This window comes from Anser brachyrhynchus, assembly GCF_964034855.1.
Source record: "Anser brachyrhynchus genome assembly, chromosome: 3".
Classification (NCBI taxonomy): Eukaryota; Metazoa; Chordata; class Aves; order Anseriformes; family Anatidae; genus Anser; species Anser brachyrhynchus.
Window position 1 is genome coordinate 19,923,497 of NC_137696.1, and position 22,889 is coordinate 19,946,385.

Here is a 22,889-nt window from a genome sequence, read left to right on the forward strand (position 1 = left end):
GTTTACATTTGTTTAATGAGTCAACGTGCACATTAACTGCAAATTAATGACATTACTTAGCTGTTTGTAGCACGTTTTTTAGGAAACATTCCTAGACATATTATAGGTGAAGAATATTCCTGGTAAACTGAAATTGTATCTAAAAGTACCACTCAGAATTTAAAGCTGCTTTTTTTTTTTTTTTCCATCACAGCTCTGAAGTTTTTACAGCTGTTTCCTCCATTGTGCCTTTTATGTTTTGTACATACTTCAGTTTGTCAAAATAGCTGGAAAGGAAATCATAAGTAAATATATGAAATCTGCAAAATTTATCAATAAATGTGAGTTTGGTATGGAGCAAAAATAGATCTAAATTTTGTATTTATATATTCAGTGAACTATAGTAATCTTAAAAGCCATAAGCATGGGCAAAAACTACAAAAGGCTGTCAGACATGCAGCCTTCAACCTTGACAGCATATCAAGATCCAGACTTGCAGTCCAGATGCAAGTACATAAAGAGACTCTCAGCAGCACAAAAAACTGCAGTTCTCAATATCAATGAGGATTTTTTTTTTCCTGTAGGATTAAGTGTTCTTTTTTTTTTTTTAATTAAAGAATTTATAATACAAACACAAAACCCACCTAATACAGTGCTGAAAAATAAAGAGACATAATGCACTATATTCTCAAAATGCTAACACTCAGAATGGAATTTGGTACAGTTATGTAAGTGAAAGCCAGGTGTCTGATTCAAGCTGCTCATCTTGTCTTCTTTGTCCTTACTAGTAGAGACAAATACCTGCTGAATGACTATTTCATCACACCAGTCAGATATTTGTCTTTGGAATGGGGTGAACAACACTATGGGAATATTTATCTCCACAGATTACTGAGACAACTCAAAAAAAGTAACAAGCCATTTTCTTAATTTTTAGATTGCATTATTTTTGCTAAAGATGGGGTGAATACCACCTTTAATTTCCACAGTCCTATTCCAATTAAATACATAGACTGTTTTTTTTTCTTCCTCAGCTGATTATCTTATTTCATTGAAGAGAAATATATCTTATTTGTGCACCAGTAATATTTTCTTTAGGTTTTCACAAGAGGTAGCTTGGCACTATAGTCTAATTGTATAGACAAATGAAAAAAAAAAGATTAAATTTTGTCATTCTAGAATGATTCCTCTTTTGGACTTCTAAGAGGAATGCTTCCTAAGGCTAGCAATTGGAAAATCAAACCTCCATCACAACATTTTCCATATTTAAAATCTCCTATTCAATGCTTAAAAATTCTATATTTAGACACGTGGATAACTTCAGTAAAGACAAATATGACATCTTGCCCTACTCACACTTTGCTATTATTTTAGATAATATTAAAATGAATTTACAGAGAACTACCATCAACTACTGAAGCAATCTATAAGCAATGAAGCAATGCTTTTTACCACTTTTAGTGGGCTGAATATCTTCTCTGATAGTTGAACCACCAATTTATATACATTGGCTCAATCTATCTTGTCAGTAAGAAAATTCACAGCAGAACATTTTGATTCATAACTTCTAGGACAAAACAATTGTGTTCCATGCTCAGATGAGCTGGTGCCTTCCCATAAAACAGTGAGTTAAAGTCAACTTTGCAGATTTTCCATGGACTGTCATGAAGATTTCCTGAACTCCTGTGGTTCTGCTATGGATGGCAACACTGCTACAATGCCATGGTGCAATGCCTACGATAAGGACAGAGGTTACTTTCTCAGGTTCATTGTACTGTGTTGCTAGCAGAACAAAAATGAAAGACAATTGATCTGAGCAGATAATTACTTGGAAGTACTCGCCATAGATGATAAAAATGTACATTTTCTTTGCAGTTCTGAAATGAAAACTTATAATTAATATAAAATCGATCACTGTTCAACTTTTGCTGCAGCATGTATGATGCTCAGTTTATTAAAACAAATGTCCCCATGAAAAAGCATTAGCATTTGGCAAATTGTGGAATATAATGAAGCATAATTAAGAAACAAATTGAAAGAAAACTGTTAAATGGTCTATGTGTGAAATCCAGCAGTGCCACAGGAAGCCTGCAGAAGGTCTCAACTATCATGTTATTCCAGTCATTTCTGCAACCTCCAAAACCTGGGCAATAGTGACTGATACTGTGCTAAACACTATCAAATTGCTCTATTGCTACCCTCGAGAAGCCTGGGGGTGAGCTGTAAAGGTACCTCTTACTTTGCTGTATGTAACATTAGCTGTGAGAGGGTAAACTGCATAAAGAAAAGCAGTGTATCTAGGTTTCAGCAACATATTTGCGGTAGTCAACAGCATAAGTCTGTATGTAATCTGAGCAGCTCAGTGTTATAGCTAGTGTCTTTGCCCTTGGGATTATTTCCTAATACATTGATGTGTTGGGCTCTGATTTATCAAACCATCAGCTATTCCACTCAGGCTGAGGACTTGCTCTCATTACATTATACATTTGCTATGAAAATTCTGCCAATAGGCAATGCAGGAACTGTACAAGTAGCATATAAATAACAACTTCAGTAAATAGCCATTTGTAAGTCTGTGAGGGTCGACAAAATGTGAACAAAAGGAATACAAACTGAAAAATGGCCATTATTGTTGGTCAATTGCAAAATGCAAGCAGAAATTTGTAAATGCAGACCAGGCTGGGAACAAATACTTAATAGGTGTTAACAGTTTGTCCCAAATTACCTGCATCATGAGTAGAAGAATGAAGTACGAAATATTAACTGTTTGCACTGGCTTATTTCTATCCTGTACATAAGAACGTTTATGGTATTTACAAATGGAAGAAAGATTTGAACTCGGCAAAATATGTCATTAAAGTTAAAAGGAGGATAGGACATATGTATTGACATATTTGTTTAAGAAGGGATTAAATAAAAGTGTCGTTATTTTGACCATCTCACCAACAGAGAAGTAATACAGCTGCAAGACTACTCTCAAAACTGTATTATCAAGTCATTCTTCACATTTAAAATTGTTCCTGGTAAAACCTCTAATGACTCTCTAAATAATGTTTGGTGAAGACAAATGCTGTCAGTCAAGCAGAACTATAGACATCTGTGTTCATTTTTAACAAATGACCTCATTGAGTTTTATATATAGATGTATTAGGAAAATTCCATGTTGCTGGAAAATAAAGAGAAATAATAGCTTGACACCAGAGTCAAACTTTTCTGCAGTATCATCAGCTGAGAATGCAAAGATCATTCTCTCCTAGTACTGAGGCAGGTTTCTTATTGATCGTGCCTATGCCAGGAAAAAAAAAAAAAAAAAAAAAAAAACAGATTAAAAGAAAAAAAAGGGCTTCTTAGTCTCAAGCAGAAATGAAAAATAGCTCTTAGGGGGAACAAAAGAAAGGCAATCAAAATTACTGTATTGTGCCAAATGCAGGAAGTTTCAGCTTGTTTTGAAAGATTCATTCACATAATCATAAAAGAAGACTATAGCAGAGGTAAAATAATAATAATAATGTTTTGTCTAAAAATAGGTCATTAGTATGATTATTAGCTGAGATTAACATTGCCATATAATTGTTTTATTCTAATTTGGATTATTTTGTGCAAATACCTGTTTCCAAAAAAATGAAAAATAAAAATCAAACAGCAAAGGACTATCTTGAATCAAGCAAAATTCATCAGAAGGAAGCCTGAAACTCTCTGTGTTTGGATAACATGCAGACAGTCTACTAGGAATGCTCATCTACTCTTCAATTGAGAAACTGCTTTGAAAGAAATTATCAATAATAAGGAAGTCTTAATTTGCAGCATATCTATATTCCTGGAAACAACCATCTTTCAACAGAATTATTCTTCTGGAAATAGCAGTAATATCACAGAATCACAGAATTGTAGGAGTTGGAAGGGACCTCAAAAGATCATTGGGTCCAACCCCCGTGCCAAAGCAGGTTCCTTAGAGCAGGCTGCCCAGGTAGGCGTCCAGACATGCCTTGAATATCTCCAGAGAAGGAGACTCCACAACCTCCCTGGGCAGCCTATTCCAGTGCGCCGTCACCCTGACCGGGAAGAAGTTCTTTCTCACGTTGGTGCGGAACTTCCTGTGCTCCATCTTATGGCCATTACCCCTTGTCCTGTCCCCACAAACCACTGAAAAGAGGTTGGCCAAATCCCTCTGTCTCCCACACCTCAGGTATTTATACACATTGATGAGATCCCCTCTCAGTCTTCTTTTCTCCAGGCTGAACAGACCCAGGTCTCTCAGCCTTTCTTCATAGGGAAGATTCTCCAGGCCCTGTACCATCTTTGTGGCCCTCTGCTGGACTCTTTCCAGGAGATCCCTGTCTTTTTTGTACCAGGGAGCCCAAAATAATATATAATATGCCCATAATATAGCATTATATATAATGCTAATAATAAATAATAATATAAATAATAATATAAATAATATATAATATAATGCCCATAATATAACATTATAAGCTATGTCATATGACTGGCTTTCCCAGGAACAATCTCCATTTTCTTCCTAATGGTGTGAGAAGAGCCTTCCTTTGTTTTTTAACAGTCATACCATTTAATTCATATTCACACCTGTTTTTACAGTCTAAACAATATAATTATCGTCAGTATTTGTCAATGACTAAAATGACCTGCCTATTTCAGAGAATATAAACCATATGCTACTTTAAGATACAATTTCAAAGCAAACATTACTTTAATTTTACTTACATCTTATTTCTTAATCAACAGTGTATATCCAGTATGTATGAGTTCACTTGTATTAGAGGATCCTTGTAAAGCTTGTTTGGCTGTACCTATAATTCTGAAAATATCATATACTTACAAAATAAGTGTTCCACAGGTTGTCTCTCTGCCCAGAGAAAAACAACAAATGCACTTGCACTGAAATTAATATTTTCAGATAATCTAAAAAAAAATAAAATAATCTAGCCTACTGTGAATATAATAATATATACTTTTTATTACCTTGGGCTCTAATGAGTAATACCCAAATTGTGTGTAAAATGCTGTCAACTTAAATTTTGTTTTGTTGCAGACTAGATCATTCAGGTGTAATTAGCTTTTGAAAATTAGTTCATTAGAAACACAACATCCTCAGGATTCCAAATCATAACTGTAGAGGATGTCCTGAATTTTAAATCGTCTGTAAGTGCAAATAGGAAGTTAGTGGATTTTTCAGAAGTATTAATTACCTCATCCAATTCCAATTAGGTAGCCAGTGATTTTCAGTTTCTCCAAGTTTTTCAGTGTCACAGGTTAAATTTCTATATATTTACTCAGTCAAAATTCTTCAAATTATGTCTTACACAGAGGTCTTGATTGCACAAATTTGCATTAGTTACATTACTTACAAATTTTAAATATACAAACATATCAGCAGCTAGCAGTTTAATATTGCAGGAAAATATTTAATTGGAAAAACCCTCTGCTACTTCACTTCCAAAAATCTTCTAAATATATAGATTTTTAGATACTTTAATTGCATGCATGCACATTAAACGTGTGTACCCATGTTTTTTTAGCTGCATTTTAGGAAAATTCCTGTTGGCAGTTGGACTTGATGATCTTTGTAGGTCCTTTCCAAATGAACTATTCTATTCTGTTAACATAAAAAATTGAATTCTACTACTGAATCCCATTATTTATTTATTTGTTTATTTACTGATTTGTCAAGAGAACATTTAAGTAGTTGAAAGTAATTCATAAGATTGTGGGAATCAAGGATATATGTTATTATCTTTCCAACAAATGACAAAAGATTTACACTTATCTACCAACGTGGGATGAAATGCATTATTACACATTTCTTTTTATTTAATCATAAACAATGAATGAATCATATTGAAGACCTAGTGCCATAGTTTATTGTGTTCATAGTAAGATAACATTAAGTAGCTAAATCAAGAGCACATAAACATAGTTACTATAGCTCCTCATTAATGCACAGTATTCACAAGCACTTCTAGTGAAAGTGCTGTGCTCAGTAATTGGGTTTTCAAAGGGACTACCACAAGAAATGTTTACACATTCTTACACACAGTGTAGCCCTTCACAAAAACAGCATCTGAAAGGAGTCTGTGTTACAGGGCTACAAAAGTATTTTGTAACCAAGTATTAATGCTATAGCACTTGGATGTCAACTGCAATGCCCCTTTCTGCTAGGTAATGGCAGGAAGGAGATTGCAATCCCTGCCATAAAGGCTTGTAACAAAAATTTGGCACGGGATATTGGGGATGGAGGAAAAAAAAATAGATGGACAGGGCACTGTTCCCAGACAGACAAAGTCAATACTTAGAAATTACCCACTCTAACTTGCTAGCAAACTGCAAGCGTGCTCAAATACTAGAAGGGGAGGGACTGGAGAACTGACCTACTTGTATTTATAAAGCTACATCTATTTTCTTTGTAAAAGTCCTTTGGCAATTGTTTGGAGGATGCAGACAGAAAAAAAATGTCGAAAATGTGTGACCCGATGTAGAAACGGAAAAGAGGATTCTGCCATGTCATATCTCTGTAGCAATGTCTATAAGCAAGCTGCCTAACAGCATTCTGCAATTTGTATAGGTCATTGCTCAAAACAGCCTTGTTCCTTATCTTTAAATAATAGTATAATAATGTAATAATGAATTATATATTTAAATGTAATAATAAATGTAGCTGAGCAGAAAATTCCATTTTAAGGGGATCTAGAAATTTCTGAACTTGGTTTAGATATAATTTGATTTTGCTCAGAATTCACTGAAATAAAAGGATTCTGGGTTAAAAGTTTCTGTCCTTTGGAGCAAATGCAAGATGGAGAACAGAGCAGAAACCTTTTAGTCTTACGTGGTCCCAAAATAAATTTGCCATAATCTAAGCACCAGAATGAAACCTGACACTTCTCTACATGGAAAAATAAACTTAAAATATATTTTCTTTGTTTTGCAATGATATACACTTAATTTTTGAGAGCTGAGATGTTGCCCATTATACTTCATCTGTCAGAGTGAAACTGTCTCCTTCTTTGAGGGTTGTTCTTACCTTATGAATCAATGCATTATAATGAAGTGATTCTGATGAACTGTCTGGAAGTTTAACACTAGCAGGGCTGCACTGCAGAACACATATTTTTTTTTACAAATGTGAAAAAGAATGTGAAACACTGGCATACTGGAAGTACACCAATATCAAACTATGTGCTGTTTTGTTCACTGTACAGATCTCAATAAAGAATGCCTCTTTCTTCTATGGGAGTGGCAAATGCCACTAAATAATTTATTTCCTTTACAATTTGATCTCTGCACAATCCTACAATCCTCTGAAGATAAATATGAAAATAGGGGAAAAAATAAGAAAAGGGAAAAAAAAGTCTCTATTTGTGATCCCACTGCTGCCAAGGAAGGTTGACTGTGAGGCTGGCATCACCTTGTGCTTCAGAACAAGGACCAGCAAAAGGCAGGCTTGTGGTTTTTGTGCTCCAAGGCTAAAGGACAACAGCTACAGCCTTTTATATCACTAGTTCTTTTAATGCCCAATAACAAAGCCTGGCCAGAGAGAGATGAGGAAACTGTATTGGAAGGACTTGTTTTTTTCAGATGACAACTGTCTCAGAAGATGAAGTGAAGAGACAGAGCTGTTCTCAGTCTCACTGAAAACCCAGTTAATACAATGCTTTTTTTAGTGTGCCTCTGATTTTCTCCTTGGTGTGGTAACTGAGGAGACATAATTGAACAATAAACCTAGACAGTTGGCTTCATCAGAAGCAGGTCCATATTCTATATTAGATATGGCTCAAAAGCAGCATTCTAAAACCGAGGAAAATCCAATGAACTTAATAAGATCACTAGAACATGAAAACACACAAATATGATCAACATTAATCCTCAAAAACAGAGACAAAAAAAATCTGAATTTTTGCAGCAATGACTTCTTAGGCAGATTCCTTTTGCATTCAGTTTTGTTTGTTTGTTTGTTTGTTTTGTTTTTTCAAACATACAGAGAAATATTTTATCAGTCGAGCTATCTAAGTTAGGTGTAGAAATTGTAATTTGCTTTCTTATGGAAACAATCCCTTTCTTTCAAATGCATGAATGCAAAATCTGAATTTAAAACTTCTATATTCTTGTGCAGTTTGGAGGCAAAATAGCTGAAGTTCAAGTAAATCAGAGGCAGAATAAACTAATTTTCTTGACAGACTAGACATTTAGGCTGCAGAGGCAAGAGACAGTCTTTCCTACCGTATATGCTGTAGCCATCTGTTTTCCCTGTGTCTCAGAACAAGAATGATGGCTGATTAATTCACTTCGTGAAAAAGCATAGAGTTTACAATAAATGGCCTATAATCATTTGTGAATAATTGTGTAATGAAACAATTAGTCAATCTATTTATGTGGAGAAAGTATCACTAGGAACATCAGTCAAATCGAAAGTGAAGGCTAGGTGCAGTTTTTCTAACCTTTGAGAGTTTGGACAGCAAATAGGCATTGCATCTCTAAATGACTCTGCTCCAGTGGGCTTAGCATTACTTATCAGCCACTGTCAGTGTCTCAAAGAGTATCAGAACCATGATTAGCACAGTATTTGTGGCATTGCTCAATGAATTGTTCACTAGTCATTAACACAGGCTGGTCACTGGTGGTACATATTGCCTGTTCCCAATACTGTTATTTAACTGAAGTTAAATCCAGTACAGTAAGAGTTAAGTAGGACTCTATAAAAGTATATAGGCATGCACATGGATGATATTAATCTGTCTGTCTTCAAAGGATACAACATAGTGTAAGTCTCTGTTGCACCAATTTGAGCACTGTGATGACCTAAAAATGCTCATAAATTATTGGTTCTGATGAAAAAAAAAAAAAAAAATCCCCAAATAACCCAGGATCTGTGGGTGGTCCATCCAGGGAATTATGATTGGGATCACAATTAATATATTATCATCTTAAAATTCCAAGGAATGTACTTCTTTGCAGCATTTAATGCAACTTTTAGGCTTTGTTGCACTTTTTTTACAACTGCAGATTTTTGCCCCTTTTACAGTTCATATCAGTAATTCATTGTTTTATCAAGCAGACAAGTGTCAATTTTTCTTTTACTATCAGATATTAAAAAAAATAATTGTATGCAAAACAATGCTTTTCCAATTCACCCATATTTTTTTCCACTATATTATCTCAATTCTTCTTCTTTTATGATTTATGACAATTGCTAAAGGCAATCAACATATACTGCACAGTTTGCAGTGCTAACCTTGTATCGTTCTGTCTTGCTTTGGTTGGAATTAAAGCAAGGAAACAGTCGTCTAGGAAATATTAAAGTCTTTCCATCAAACTACGGTCCATATGTCTCATTTTAAGTTGGTCACAAGGCTAACAGAGTTACAGAGATGTTTTAAAACCTTTGCCTGTAAAAACTATGGAAGACTAGAACTTCCAAAATTAATGGCTCAGCTAAAATATTATCCAACAATCATATAAAACTCAGAGGATTAATTTACTCCTAGATGTCACAGGCCCTGAAGGACTCATTTGCGAACTAGCTCATGGAAATAATTAATACTGGAGGTCATGTGATCTTTACATTAAAATGTCAGTAAAACAATTCCCTGTTAATCTCATTAGCACAAAACAAAATAGTAGACAATATAACTACCCACATTTTCCAAGCCAAGCTTTCATATGTGTGTGTGTATATATATGTATATATATTTAAAATTAGATTAGATAGTTTGAATGTATATAAAAATATGAATTGGTAGTTAATTTTACAAGGTATTGTATTACCTTATTTGCAGACTATTTAATCTAAAAAACAAATAGGTAATTCAACTGTTCATTAATCAGCTAAATCTTGCTGACATTTTCAGAACAAGGGGAAGAAAACATGAGATGTTTCCCATTATAAATAGAAGAAATATGACAATTTATTCATCCTCACAAGACTTTTGAAACTTAGAGAGGTACAGCCATTCCAGATACTCAGGTGCTTTACTGTGATCAGTGTGCAACATTATAAATGACCATCTCTAAAGCTGTAAAATGAAAAACTCCAAAGTTATGAAATACCAGACTGCAGTCTGTAGTGCCAATTATTTCTAACCCCCCTGTTTGGGTGTATGATGCTATACTCTTTAATTACATGAGCACACACTGTTTTTCCAACAGAATGCCTGCCTCAGGGCACAATATGGATGTGGCTCACTTACTGAGCAGCTAGTCAATATTTGGTGTTATCCTTGTTGTTTGAAGTGCTTTATTTACTGCATGCTACTCAAATCCAGCTCAGAAATCTGGCATTACTTTTCACACAGATTTTTCTATGATACTCTTCTGTATAGCATTTCGTAAATTGTCACACACATCACATGGCAAGGCAGGCTGCTCTGGAGACGGTCAGTTCGGCTGTGTGGATGTTCAGGGTGGTGGATCGTGGTGTACAGGGCTCTTTTCTGAGCCAGGGAAATCCCAGGTTAATGGAGATGCCCACCAGGCTGTTCTCATGAGAGAGGCTGCTAAGGCTTGTCCATCATAGAAGGACAGCAGTCTTTATTAGTAAGACCAGTTGGTCTCAGGGTACCCAATCCCCTGAGTTCGAAGACAGTGACAGGGAGTGAGATGAAGGTCCTGTATTCCAACAGGAAAATATAAGTGATCTACTACATCATTTTTATTCTGGAGAAGAAAAGACTGAGGGGAGAGGTCATTCTTTTCTACAACTACCTGAAAGGAGGTTACAACAAGGTGGGTGTCAGTCTCTATTCTAAGGTCACAAGTGATAGAACATGAGAATATTATCTCAAATTGCACTGGGGGAAGTTTAGATGGGACATTAGGAAGAATTTCTTCATGGAAAGGGTGGTCAAACATTAGAACGGGCTGCCCAGGGAAGTGGTGGAGTTGCCATTCCTGAAGGTATTTAAGACATCTGTGGACATGGCACTAAGGGACATGGTTTAGTGATGTGAGTCAGACTGATGGTTGGACTAGGTGATCTTGAAGGTCTTTTCCAATCTACATGGTTCTATGATTCCATTATTAAACATTGATTATATTATTTTCACAATGTGTCTGTAAAATGAGAGATAGCATTTACAGATCACAAGCTTGAACTGAGAAAGTATCCCTTAATTTGGTAAGCTGTGTTTCCACAATTCTGATGGTCTAGTGGAGGCAAGATTTGTAGGAAGAGATGCTTACTACTGTCCAGAAGGCTGTTTATCAAGCACAGATTCATGTCATGGTAGTCTATGATACTGCGTGACTATTTCCAGTTTCTGTTTGTTCCTCTTGGGTCTGCATTATGATATATCCTCCTGTTCTGTTTTTCACCCAACTATGTCTGATTCCTTCTTGCTATATAAGTTTCTGTTCCCATTTTAGCTTTCTGTGATCCTGGGTCTGGCTTAATCTCTTATCTTTAATTGCTGCTTCTGTTTATGTATTATGAACTCTTACCCTTGCTCTTTCCTCTGCTTTTGCCTGGACTTTTAGCCTTGTTTGTACTTTTAACAGTTCTAGGTATCCTTTAAATTTAGTTTATCAACTAATAGAGAACAAGTCTTACGAGGAGCGGCTGAGGGAGCTGGGATTGTTCAGCCTGGAAAAGAGAAGGCTCAGGGGTGACCTTATCGCACTCTACAGTTACCTTAAAGGAGGCTGTAGAGAGGTGGAGGTTGGTCTATTCTCCCACGTGCCTGGTGACAGGACGAGGGGGAATGGGCTAAAGTTGCACCAGGGGAGTTTTAGGTTGGATATTAGGAAGAACTTCTTTACTGAAAGGGTTGTTAGGCATTGGAATAGGCTTGCCAGGGAAGTGGTTCAGGCACCTTCCCTGGAGGTCTTTAAAAGACATTTAGATTTAGAGCTTAGTGATATGGTTTAGTGGAGGACTTGTTAGTGTTAGGTCAGAGTTTGGACTAGGTGATCTTGGAGGTCTCTTCCAACCTAGATGATTCTATGATTCTATGATTCTCTAATAATTTTGGTGACCATCAGGTCACCATCTAGCCTGTTTAAGAGCTAGATCCAAGAGTAGAGTTAAGGAGAAACTAACCTAGGAACATCTTGTTCTTTTTCCCATCCTTCCATGAAGGCAGAAACTTCCCCAGATTTTAAGTCTTCGGTAGTTCAGTTACAGTGTATACCGAGTCTACCTAGTAGGCTTTAAATGCACTGAAACACTCTGAAACACTTTGTGCACAGCATCTTTTAAGCATGGAGAAGATTTAGAAATTATGTTTGTCTTCTGGAGCAACAGAAAAATACAGACCTGCCCCTGGAACTTTCCTTTACACAGATAATCATATTAGGCAATGCAAACTCTCACATGATGAAGACTCAGATGACTAGGCATTGCCCCATTGTGGAATCGTCCTTTCTTTTCCACCCTACTAACATCAACATTTTGTTGTGGACTGTGTGTTAAAATAATTTTTCTTCTGTTTGTATTGGCTGTTTTTTCTACCATAAATTCTCTCATGTTTGGAGAACAGACTAATGACTCAAAGCAGAGCCTCACTTTTGGTTATTAGTAAGGTTTCTGATGCAATCTCACATTGTCGAGAAATAATGGAGTCACCAATGCAAAGCATGTTTCAGAAGTGGTTGATGCAACAGGCTATTCACAGGTATGATAACATGATACACTTGGTGTCCTTTTATGTTTTTATACATATTATGATCTTCATAAAAGTTACTCCTGTACTAAGGGAAGTTTTTGTTGTCCTAAAATGATTATGAACTGCTGAAATTAAAAGTAACAGCCTTTCTTATGCAGACTATAATATAATTCAATAAAGATAGCTTTAACATAAAAAGGGACTCTCACAAATTATAATCACAGTCTCATGTATGCATAAATTTAATTGTATCCATAAATATAATTGTCAGTAAAGACAGAATTTTGTCTTTTTAACATGGATAGCTCCAATGAATTTAGTATTTGAGGCATATAGCAAATTTCAGTGTATCTCTAAGTGACTACATTACAAGTAGATATTTGTCTTCTGATTTTGAACATCTTACTCTCCACCAATATGCGGATCTACATATAGATAGCTATAGAGAATTTCCTGGGGTTCCAGAAGACAACATTTGCTTGAGTATAGCTTAAAAGAAAATTATTACGGGAATACTTGTTCACTATGAGTTCTTATGCATGTTTTACATGGCATAACTCAATAATGAAACACTACAGGGTCCTGATCACATCTATTTACCATATTCATATACACACATCAAATTATGTTTCAGTTTGATGTAATTAAAACACTGTTTCATATTATTATGCTTTTTTTAAAAAATCATGTCACTATGAAAACTACCAGTCTCTAATCTCAGATGTAGTCCCCAAATCACAATATTTTTATTTTTTTTTTTTCCTCTGGCCATTTTCTATGGAGTTCCAGTATATTTTTTTACTTTGGTCCCTACAAAAATATTTCAAACCCACTGTACACTTTTTTAAAGTATAAACCCCAGCAACCTTTAGAGCAGAGCCAGTAACGTTAGAAGCACTCAATATCAGATAAGCATTAGTGTCATAAAAGGAATTGCATGGACAGGGAAAAACACAGTTACAGGTAGTATCAAAAGCTAAGGCAGGAAGATGACAAGCTGTTGGATGAGAATAATGTCTTGGAGACATTGGAAATAACCTGAGACTTAAAAAATATCCTGAAAATACACTATCAAAGGGAATCAGGTTTAAACCTCTGTAAGTTTCTCACCCACAACTTCAGGGAGTTCATGAGGTCAAAATAAAAGCACATTCTTGATATGGAAAATGCTGTTTCTGCACCCCAGTCTTCATTAGATTGGTGATACAGTTTGATGGGTTGAGACAGAATCACAAGCAAAGACTGTGAAAGAGGTTTAAGGTAGCCAGTATCTGTCTAGAAGACCAAAATGGTCTAATGAGTTATTGTAGTGTGTTACATTTGCAAAACACACTATATAAGAGTTGTGATGCTAAAGAGAAACTCTCCTATTCCTATAGGAAAAGGCCATGATGATGAGCTAGGGCAACCGAGCAAGGAGATTCGCAGTAGAAAGAGAAAATTAAGAAAAGTTAAAATAAGATGGGAAGAGAAGCAGTTGTCATAATCATATCCATCTGAGGGAAGCTTACTGTCAGACCAGCAAAGTGAATCAAAAGTTTGTATAAATAAAAGCTATGTGCTTCATTCTACATATTAGGAAAAGACTAGTATTTATATATTAGGAAGTTACACAATCTTAAACAAGAAATGATGTGTATTTTTTTATATTGAAAATAAATGGAACAAATTCAGCAATGAAGCAGTAGTTATTTCTTTTCACAGGATCTTTCATTGAAAAGACACAAATCTCCTTACAGGCAGAGCTATGACTTAGAGAGTCAGCATGAGATAGAAAGGGGATTTGACAGTTACCTAGTGAGGTTCTTACTAAGGTATGGAGCAAACTGAATGGTCAGAATAGCTCCTTACCAACCTTAAAAGAAGAAGAAAAATGTGGTTTGACTGTAGAAACATCTGAAGAAAACAAACCAACAAACAAAACTTATTGGGAAGTTGGTTCTCAGTACTGCCTGCCTTAGGAAGTAACAGTGCCAGATAATTGACAGTAATACTTAATACACTCCTTGCTGTGGACTTGCAGCTTGGCTAGTAGAAAGCGATCTACAGAAACACTGGCAATTAGAGAAAATTTGATTTTCTAGTGATTGCCATTTAAAATAGAAGCTGCTGCTTGCAGAGCTTGGGCCAGCCTCATCCTTCCAGTTGTGCTTATCCACTAGGAAGTAGGCTGCAAGGTCATAAAGCAATATGTGCAATTCCCTCTAGGAAGGTAGAGTTGTATGCCTTGAAATTAGACCATTCATTTCATAACACACAGTCTTTGAAGTATAAGAGAAGCTAACAGGTTCAGACAGCACTATTGCGTACTCCAGATTGTACTCCATCACTGTTGCCTTTCTGCCTGTTTGTCCCCAAAGAAAATGTGGCTGCAGCCACCATGTGTTATATGGCTCTCCTAAAGGCTCTCAGACGTAAATGAGGTTAATCAAGAGAAGTGTGAAATCACAGCAAAGCCAGTGTTTCCTGTTTTGCAGATGGTGAGCTGCCAGAAAGGATCAGCCCAGACTTAATTGCAAGGCTGATGAGAAAGGCAGGCAAGATGGGAAGGTATGTGATATGGTGTGGGCAGACCATTACATAACAGCAGGGCTGTTACACACGTGGTCCCATATGAATCAGCCCACACCAAAAAAAAAAAAAGCACCATCTATGTTTTTCTGCACTCCAAAAATTCAGAGATAATATACCCCCATTATTTTCCATCTGCATTGGATGCTGAAGTTTCAGTATACCAAACCACTAACAGCTGGGGAATCACTTGAAAGAAGTAACAACAAAAATGTAGTTTGTTTCCTTTACGATGGGCAACTCAAAGGTGAATGCAAAACACATTACCAATATCACCTGAAGTGCAGACAAAGGGCAGCAGTTGTCTTTTGGCTGTATGCAAACTGCTTTATGTTCAGAGGGCCAAACACTGCGTTATTGCACTAGTCATAGTCTCACCGATATAAGGCAAACTTCTATGAGACTGATCAACAATCTGACAAGATTGTGATTTAAAACTTAAAAGGAACCTCTACTCCCTTTTTACCTTGCCCCAGGAAGATACAGTTAGTCAGATGCATGTATAAATACACTCATAAGCATATATGCGGTCATGTACGTTCAGTACTCATATGCTGGGTACATATGTATATATCCTTATAAAAGAACAGAGTTGGGTTTTGTGGTTGTTTTTTTTTTTTTGGTTGGTTGGTTGTTTTTTGTGTGTGTGTGTGTTTTGTTGTTGTTGTTTTTCATTAGGAATAAATTTTACCCCAAGGCAAGGGAATATCCTATGTCAATGTCACTCCAAGAAAATTTCAAAGAAACAATCACTACATGCAAAGTTGTGTACTTCTAATCCTTGTCTTACTTTTCTGCATTGGCCAGTTGTAACAAAGTTGTGCTTATATTTATCCTCCCAGGGGCAAGGTTACCCTGAATCTCCGTGTTTCTTTAATGCTAACAGAATTAGAGAAATATAATGCCAACTGCATGCCATTGAAACAGGCAGAAAGGATGTCCATGATCACCAAGACAGTTGACTGAAGTATAAACACTATATTTGGCTGAAGAATCCAAAACCTTTCCAGTGTCCAAAAATGCCTGAAGTATTATGACCTTAGGTTTGTGTTGTAAAAATCAGCTTCACAACCTAAGTGCTAGGAAGTTAAAGTTTTCATCATCTGACACAAGGATACCAGAATGTGAACCAAAACATTTCTGGAGGTGGCTGTGGGCACTAGGCATCTAGCTGTTTCTGTGGGTATAAAGGAGAGAGAAGAATATTGTGTACAGATATTTATATATGTCACTAATTTAAGTGGTTGTTTTTATATCCTGTCTTCCAAAGAACTCCCACCCCTCCACACACAAATCTGTAAGATAACTCACCTAGATTTTGCAAATATTTTGTACCAGAACACGTTACTTAAAAAACAGCAGAGGAAGTGAAATAGTCTAAATCTGTGCAACAAAAAGGAGATTATCTCCGAATAGAATACATTTCATACATTTCCAGAAAGAACTCATGTCTTTCTAAGAAGACAGACTGGAGGCTTATGATATCTAAATACAGTATATGTTTATTTAAGGATTTTTGCCTACTTATATTAGTGCTGGGAAATCTTAACCAGTGGCACTTTTTAAAAACATGATCCCCTGTTATAATTGCTGCTTTTTCAGTATATAAGAAGAAGGGAATCAGTATTTCTGGAAAGGACTGTTGACTGAGAATTCAGCAACATAGCCTTATAATCTTCAGACATGGATTTTCCTGTAAATGCTCTATTGAGTCTCAGTAACAGAAGAAAGACTTGGACCAAGTAAACTGAAAAGTAACAGAAATATTGGGATACATCCACCTCTCTCTCTCTCTTTCTCTCTCAGGAACTTGAAAACAAGACAGGTCATCATCATCTCAATGATTTAAGAGGCACTTGAGAGTCAGGATCTCACTGTCATCAATTTCATTTGCAATCTTTTTTATACCTGAACCAGAAGAGTGCCTCAAAGTCTCGTTAGTATTTGAAAAAAATATTTTAAGATCCTTGGAACAAAAGGACTACTTTAATATTTCAAAGGAAAGTAGAATATCATCTCTTCTGCCAAAGATGCAGAATGCATTTTTAAATTTGCATTACATTAGAGAATATTTGTGATTCTATGGGGGACTTTAAGGGGTTCCATGGTGTAGCTGGAAACTGCTTGGACTTTTCATTTGCAAGTTCAGACCATTATTCTGTCATAGCGACCATTGTTCTGTCATAGCGCATAAGCAAAGCCTAGAAAATACTGATATGTTTCCAGTTCATAGAATCATTGAATCGTTAAGGTTGGAAAAGACCTCCAAGATCATCTGGTCCAACCATCTCACTACCACTGATATCGCCCACTAAACCGTGCCCCTAAGCACCATGTCCTACCTTTCCTTAAACACCCCCAGGGACAGTGACTCCACCACCTCCCCGGGCAACCTGTTCCAATGCCTGACTACTCCTTCTGAGAAGAAATGTCCCCTAATTTCCAACCTGAACCTCCCGTGGTGCAACTTGACGCCATTCCCTCTGTTCTATTGCTAGTTATATGCTAGGCCAACCCCCAGCTCCCCACAACTTCCTTTCAGGCAGTTGCAAAGAGCAATGAGGTCTCCCCTGAGCCTCCTCTTCTTCTGACTAAACAACCCCAGTTCCCTCAACTGCTCCGCACAGGACTTGTGTTCCAGGCCCCTCGCCAGCTTCGTAGCCCTTCTCTGGACACACTCCAGGGCCTCGATGTTCTTCTTGTAGTGAGGGGCCCAAAGCTGAACACAGTGCTCGAGGTGCGGCCTCACCAGAGCAGAATACAGGGGGACAATCACCTCCCTGCTCCTGCTGGCTACACTATTTCTGATACAAGCCAGGATGCTGTAGGCCTTCTTGGCCACCTGGGCACACTGCTGGCTTATGTTCAGGTGAGAGTCAGCCAACACCCCCAGATCCTTTTCCTCTACACAGCTTTTGAGCCACTCTGCCCCAAGCCTGTAGTGCTGTATGAGGTTGTTGTGACCAAAGTGCAGGACCCAGCACTTAGCCATGTTGAACCTCATCCCATTGGCCTCTGCCCATCGACCCATCCCTCTACAGGGCCTTCCTACCCTCCAGCAGATCGACACTTCCCCACAACTTGGTGTCATCTGTAAAATGGCCACCCATCCAGTTTTTAACCCAGCAAATAGTGTACATGTACAAGCCATGGGCTGACAGCTTCTCCAGGAGAATACTGTGGGTGACCATGTCAAAGGCTTTGCTGAAGTCTAAATAGACTACGTCAACAGGCTTTCCCTCGTTCACCAGGCAGGTCACCCAGTCATAGAATGAGATGAGGCTGGTCAGGCACAACTTGCCTTTCATGAACCCATGCTGAATGGGTCTGATGCCCTGGTTGTCCCACATGCTGTGTGATTACACTCAAGATGACCTGTTCCATCACCTTTCTTGGCACCAAGGTCAGGCTGACAGGCCAGTAGTTTCCCGGGTCCTCCTTATGACCCTTCTTATAGATAGGCACCACATTAGTAGGTCTCCAGGCATCCAGGACCTTTCTGGATGATCATGACTGCTGATAGATGTTAGAAAGCAGCTCAGCAATCACATCTGCCATCTCCCTCAGCACCCTTGGGTGGATCCCATCTGGCCCCATGGACTTGTGATAGTCCAGGTGGAGCAGTAGGTCTCTGACTATTTCCACCTGAACTTTGGGGGGTTTCTTCTGATCCCCATCCCAGATTTCCAGATTGGGAGGCTGAGTACCCTGAGTATAAGTGGTCTGATAAGTAAAGACTGATGTAAAGAAGGCATTAAGAACCTCAGCCTTTTCCTTATCCTCAGTAGTTATGTTCCCCCCTGCATCCAGTAAAGGATAGAGATTCTCCTTGACCCTCCTCTTGCCATTAATATACTTGTAAAAACATTTTTTGTTATCCTTTACCATATTGCCAGGTTGAGCTCATGCTGGGCTTTAGCCTTTCTGATTTTCTCTGTGGTACCCAAACTTAATTTTATTTTTATTCCTGAATGCACAGATGGATTAATGGATAATTGGCTGACTGGCCAGACTTCATTATGAAACAGTTTGTAATTCACTTTGTAAAATTCTTATACCTTAGATCCTTTTCCTGCTTGTCAAAAAGGAGTGTTCTGCACTAGTATTTATATCACTTAGATATAATTTTTTGATTCATTTGATTTAACCATCTTCTGACTTTTAGTCAACAAGGATGATAACATTAATAAAAGTAAAGTTTGAAAGGAAGCTGTGAATTTGTTAATTGAAAAATCTGTTTTAAACTAGAAAAAAAAATAGCTATTTCTAAAACAGACGCAAGTATAGAGGCTTCTTCATCTAAAAGTTTTAGTATATTTATAATGGGCAGCTACTTTTCTTTTTTGCAAATAAGAACTTAGCAAAGGGCAATGCTTCAGTAAGTGACATCACTGGCAGTAATAAAGTTAGATGTATTACTTACACAACTGCTTGCTTATTCTTGAACAGGACCTACTTCCTAATTGGGATGCAAACACCAATATTCAAAACATGCATATATGTACAAGTTTGTAGACTTAGGCACTAAGCTTGGTAACTGTTGGCAAAAGCTCTCAGCAAGTGAGTAGGGCCTCTAGAGAAGATTTATTTTTCTGTCATCTAGAAAGGTCAAGAAATACAGAATGGAGATTTTCCTGTTACACTGCGGTTAATAACTGGGAAAAATATACACAATAATAATAATCACTGGAACATGTTTATGACTACATTTCGAGTCGATACTGTAAAAGGAGCCATTCAGAGTCATTCAGTCCAAATTTGTCCATACTTATTCCCTAAAATAAGGAATAACTCTTTATTAGACAGAATGGAAAAGGATGAGGGGGCACTTCTTTACTGTGAGAGTGATAGAGCACTGTAACAGGTTGCCCAGAGGGATTGTGGAGTCTCCTTCTCTGAAGATATTCAAACCCCACCTGGATGCCATCCTGTGCAATGTGCTCTAGGTGATCCTGCTTGGCAGGGGGGTTGGACTAGATGATCTTCAGAGGTCCCTTCCAACCTCAGCCATTCTGTGATTCTGTGATTTAATTTGGTATTTAGCCAACACATAGGACACTCCTAAGAAACCGCAGTGCCCACTTCAGGCCACCTTGCTGATTGGGTGCAGACCCACAGTAGCTGAGTGGAGCTGGCAGAACTGGGTGCTGGCTGCAGGGTCCATAGCCAGAACCACAAGTGGTAAACCATGGCCAAAGTCAAGCCAGGCTGTCCAGCCCATAGCAGCAGTAGACTAGGACAGAGGGTTGGCTAGAAACCAGGCTGCAACATAAACCTAAGGTCTATGCAGGACTGGATACCAGCACAACTACAGCATAAATGGTCAAGGAACTTACAGTCCTGGACTGAGCTGCAATCGGGCTCTTGAGTCATGGGGAGGTGTTGGGGGGAGGACCCATGGGAGACTGGTCAGGGCCATCAACTAGCTTCCAGATGGAGGAAACCTTGTTCCTGCTGCTCCCTGATTCTGCTTGTAGAGGGCCCATGAACAAATGTGCTTGTTCAGGCTCTTCTCTTTGTTCTCTTTGGCTCATTGGTTTTTTGTTTGTTTGTTTGTTTGTTTGTTTTTATAAATAGGAAGTAAATGCAAGATCTATGAAAAGTAATAAAGCAAGTATTCAGAGGCAAAACATATTTTTAAGAAATACATTGTGTTTTCAGCTAGTTATGGTTTCAGTTAAGTATTATTGTGAAAAGAACATGTCACCTGCATTAAAACTGGGTGCCAGATTAACAAATAAAAATAAATACAAAAATGATCTACTCACAGAAGATCTTAGAGCAATGAAAATCCTTACTGACCCAGTGACAGTTGCAGCCTGCTTGAGTGTCATACTTCATCATTTTTAAGGAGACCTGTCTGTGTGTCATCGTTTAAGTTCCCAGAGACACAACTTAGAAGACAGGAGCTCCAGAAAAGGGAGCATATATTTGATGTAAAACTGTTTTCTGCATTTACTAAGTCCAGACAGTTTCAGGGACTGAAATGGCAACAAATACGAGTGAGGGAGATATGAAAATTGTAGAAACTTAAAAGTCAGTGTCACAGCAGCATAGGCTATAGCCCAGCCTGAGAATAGAATCTTGCGGAAACAGTCTCACTGCCCCTCTGCACATTTCCAGTTTAAAAAGTCTGTGTTACAATTGAGAATACTGAGAGGGCAAGACCTCTTCTTCTGGCACAAGATGAATCCATACTCCCAAGAGTAAAACTGGCCTTGCTCTCCATAAGACCTTTAACAAGCCTTTGACAACATTTTCCCCATGAGATCCTTTATGAAGCTATTGAAGAATGGGCTGGATGAACAGACAGTGAGGTGGATCAAAAACTGGTTGAACGGACAGTCCCAGAGGTCCGTGGTGGTCAGTGGTGCAAAATCTAGTTGGAGGCCAGTAACAAGCAGAGTACCTCAGGGGTCAAAACTGGGTACAGTCTTGTTTAGTATCTTCATTAATGATCTAGATGATGGGGTAGAATGCACCCTCAGTAAATTTCCAGATGACACAAATCTGGCAGGAGTGTGTGACTCACCAGAGGGCCCTGAAGCCATCTAGAGGGACCTTGACAGGCTGGAGAGGTGGGCTGACAAGAATCTCATGAAGATCAACAAGGAGAAGTGTAGAGACCTGCAACTGGGGAGGAAAAACCCCAGGCATCAATACATGTTGGGAGCCCCCCAGCTGGAAAGCAGCTCTGCAGAAAAGGACCTGAGAGAACTGGTGGACACCATGTTGAGCATGAGTCAGCAATGTGCCCTTGCCAGTAAGAACGCTAACGGTATACTTGGCTACATCAGGCAAAGTATCACCAGCAGATCAAGAGAGGTGGTCCTGGTGAGGCTGCCTGTAGAGTACTGTGTCCAGTTTTGGGGTCTCCAGTACAGAGAGACCTAGACATACTAGAAAGAGTCCAAGATGATTAATCACAGAATCACAGAATCATCTAGGTTGAAAGAGACCTCCAAGATCACCTAGTCCAAACTCTGACCTACCACTAACAAGTCCTCCCCTAAACCATATCACTAAGCTCTAAATCTAAATGTCTTTTAAAGACCTCCAGGGATTTTGACTCAACCACTTCCCTGGGCAGCCTATTAAAGGGACTGGAGCACCTCTCCTGTGAGGAGGGGCTGAGAGATCTGGCACAGTTCTGCCTGGAGGAGGCTCGGGGCGGGGGGGGGGGGGGGGGGGGGTGGGATCTTACTAATGTGTTTAAATACCCAAAAGGAGGGTACAAAGAAGTCAGAGCCAGGCTCTTTTCACCCAGTGCCAGGACAAGAGCCAATGGGCACAAATTGGAACACATAAAGTTCCGTCTAAATACCAGGAAGCACTTTTTTACTGTACAGGTTAAAGAGCACTGGAATAAGTTGCCAAGAGATATAGGGTAGTTCCCTTCCTTGGAGATCTTCAGAAGCCATCTGGGTATGGTCCTGAGCAACCTGCTAGGTGTCCACACTTGAGCAGAGGGTTGGACCAGATCACCTCCAGAGGCCCTTTCTAACCTTAAACATTCTGTGATTCTCTCTTACTTCCATGCAGAGCAACATTAATCTTCTCTTCTGATAGTAGCCCCAAGAATAAATTTACAGAATATATCAGTGAATAGGAACTGGGCTGTATAGGCACATATTACTAGAAAATTAAAGTATAACTTTTTAAAAAAGATAAGAAGGGAGAGGCAGGAAAATTGTTTTAACTGATCTACTTTGTTCATTCTCATGC

The 22,889-nt window shown here is 38.1% G+C and overlaps 1 protein-coding gene across 1 annotated transcript in view; it reads left to right on the forward strand.

Annotated features, from left to right (window-relative positions):
* LOC308191497 (uncharacterized protein) overlaps positions 1–16,240 on the forward strand; it is a 55,509-nt gene extending 39,269 nt beyond the window's left edge. Inside the window, exon 3 of the mRNA XM_080583948.1 lies at positions 15,071–16,240. The gene's annotated coding sequence lies outside the window, so the exon portion shown is untranslated. The remainder of the gene's footprint in view (positions 1–15,070) is intronic.
* The last annotated feature ends 6,649 nt before the right edge of the window (positions 16,241–22,889 follow it).